This window comes from Poecilia reticulata, unplaced genomic scaffold, assembly GCF_000633615.1.
Source record: "Poecilia reticulata strain Guanapo unplaced genomic scaffold, Guppy_female_1.0+MT scaffold_349, whole genome shotgun sequence".
In the NCBI taxonomy this organism is placed as follows: Eukaryota; Metazoa; Chordata; class Actinopteri; order Cyprinodontiformes; family Poeciliidae; genus Poecilia; species Poecilia reticulata.
Genome location: NW_007615120.1, coordinates 12,171 through 15,081, shown reverse-complemented (window position 1 = coordinate 15,081; position 2,911 = coordinate 12,171). Strand labels below are relative to the sequence as shown.

General features: G+C 41.3%; 1 long non-coding RNA gene across 2 annotated transcripts in view; it reads right to left on the bottom strand.

Moving 5' to 3' along the window:
* Positions 1-447: 447 nt before the first annotated feature.
* Positions 448-2,911, bottom strand: part of LOC103460936 (uncharacterized) — a 7,349-nt gene continuing 4,885 nt past the window's right edge. The window contains exons 1-2 of one of the 2 annotated variants that reach the window (XR_533020.2): positions 1,793-1,974; positions 448-1,581 (exon numbers count right to left, since the gene is read on the bottom strand). This is a non-coding gene — a long non-coding RNA (uncharacterized LOC103460936). Of the gene's footprint in view, positions 1,582-1,792; positions 1,975-2,911 lie in introns of those variants that run through there. The other variant, XR_533021.2, reaches the window with a different exon arrangement.

The following is a 2,911-nucleotide window of genomic DNA, read 5'->3' as shown; positions in this document are numbered from 1 at the left end:
TTTGAATGGCGTGGATTTTGTGGGGTGTTATTTTGGGGTCGTCTCCTATTGTGACTTCCTCTGCCTCTGCCTCTTCCGCGGCCTTTCGTCCGGCCGTTTGTAAAGGCAGAGGTATCTAAACCTCCAAATTCATCCAGGTGAAAAACATCTGATCCTTTCACAGCCTTCCTGACCTCTTCTAAGGTACAGGGTCTAAAGATATATAAGTTTTGTGTCCCTTCCTCTAGTGAGGGGTACAGTCGTGCTGCTGGGACTGCAGCGGCTGATACTGGGGCAGACGGAGCTGCTGCAGCGGCGGGGGGAGGGGTGGCTGCAGGAGCTTGCACTCCTCTCACCGCTACAGCATGCCGTGTGCTTGGAATGACTTTATTTTCTTCCTTCTCTATAATTAAGTTTTTAGATTCGTTTAACCATAATTTAGCACCTCAGCTCATTGTCCTTTTTAGCTTTTTATACCCATTTTTCTTTCTACACTACTCTCCAAAATTCCCACAATTGTTTGCCATTGATCAATTTCTAGCTTTCCATCAATTTTATATTTCTTTCTCCATTTTTTCATGTGTACAGTGCTACCAGGAAACCTGGACAGCATGCACTTTTCATCCCTGTTGGGGCCCTCAGCGAGTGAGGAATTACAAGAATGTTTATTTCCCATATTTAAAACACTTGCAATTTCAGCTTGAAAATATTATTTATTTGAATTTATTTAAATTTGGTCCAGGTTCGTTGACTCCTAGGGAGTCCTATGAACTGGAGATCTTTTCAGTGGGCCAGCAATTAAAATACCTTGTTGTGATATTCCCCGCTTCAACTCTTTCGAGTGGGAGAATCTTGCATATTGCATCCACAAGAAGTCTGCTGTTTAATCCCACTGAGGTAAAATACAGAGCAATATTTAAACCTCCAATCACTCTCACACTACTCTTTCACGCACACACACATCAAAGCAGCAGTAGCAAACCAGCAATATCAGCAATGACTCTATGATTTAGCGCAACATGATCTGGTTTTGCCTTGTAAGTAGTACTTTCAGAAAACTCAGCACCAGTCATATTTTACCCATCAAAAAATCAAAACCACACAGCAATGACAAGCTTCCTATCCGCCTGAGGACTTACCCTTAAGGGGTCTCCCAAAAACAGGCGGCTCTAAGAGCCTTTCCTTTGTTTAGTTGAAACGACGTCAACAGGGACTTCAACCCAAAAGCATTTAGTTGAATCAAGTGCCAATGTCAACTGGGACTCCAACCCTCAATTTTAGTAGCATTTAGTTGCAACTGGGACTCCAACCCTTTATTTATGTCGACTTTATTTTAGTATCATTCGTTTGAAACATTTTACAATTCACTTACGTTTCTGTAGTTTTCGCACTGTCCGGTTGGATCTCGTCACTCCGCCGTTGGCAGACAAAGTCGGCCCTTGACATGCTGGCCCAGCGAAGAATTTACTTCCTGGGTCTTTCTTTCCAGGTCCAAATGACTTCTGGCCATCCATGGATTCAGCGCGTCTTCCTCTGCCTGACAGCGGTCGATGTGAGAGATCCCGGGTTTCGGCACCAAAATGATAGGTATTTTTCTAGAACCTACATAAGAGAACCACAAACAACATATATGAATTTTATGACCAAGCTTTTGCAAAAGGAGAAAACTCTGTCAACTGCTCCTCCAAGCTGTTCACAGAGCATTCTGAAGATCTTTGGGTACAGCTTGTTCTTTTATTATCAAGCAACAAAGAGGGAGGATAGGCAAGATAGACAGCAGAGGAAAAACAGCAAAGGTCGTAAAACATTTTACCTAAACAACTAGCAACCCAGTTCCACATGTGATATCTGTTCTACGGTCTGAGCCCGGTTCAAATCTCGGTCAAACTGCTTCACATGAAAATGAACAGGCAGTTGTGACCTCCAGGTTAGTTACACTAAAGAAGAGAACACTTTAAACTGACTAACATTAGACTGAATATGAACTAAAGTAACAACAAAATGATAATACCAAAAAATCTCTATCAGGAGCTGCTCTCATATTTATAAGCTCCTCTCACTTCGTTACGCTTCGTGTTTTTTTAACCTTTATTTTCAAATGGAGTCCCACATAGCGAGCAACAGTCTTTACATAAGGGTGCCTTATGTAAAGTGCTTTACATAAGGTACCCTTTGAGGTACCTTATGTAAAGCACTTTGAAATGCCTTGCTGCTTAAATGTGCTATACAAATAAAATTTGATTGATTGATTGATAGTTTGGTGAATATTTTTCCATTAACTGATGAAAACAATTCACAATAAATAAAATAAATAAAAAAGTATATTTTTTCATGAAAATCTAAAATACGAAAAGGATGTAATTTTAGTTAACAATTAATCTAGAGTATGGACTCTGCCTTGACGTCATTAATGTGTTATAGGTGCTATTTATTTATGAACTTTTTAAAATATATATATGTATATTTTTATTTTTTAGAAGCTCCTCCCATTTTGTTACTCTTCGTGTTTTACCTTTGTTTTCAAATGGAGTCCCACATAGCCTAACCCTAACCCTAACCCTAACACTGAACCTTAACCAATCCTTCACTCTTAACCTAACCACACCCTCCTTCTTGCCTAAACCTAACCAACCCTCCCACATTTTATCTGCCCCCTTTCTCCCCCCATTCTCTTTCCTCCCAGATCCTTAAACCTTCGCCAATTCTTAACCCTTACCCTAACCATACCCTTTTTCTGACCTAACCCTAAAACCCCCTCGCCCCCCACAAGCCAACCCCCTCCCCACCACCACCAACTTCCTTTTCCTTTTCCCCCCTCCTCTGGTGACTAAACACTACCAAATTTCTCCCTCCTATGATTATGAACACCAACATAACAGAGCACCACAAGCTCCATCTGGGCCCAGCTCAGATGGAGCATCTGCACCCACTG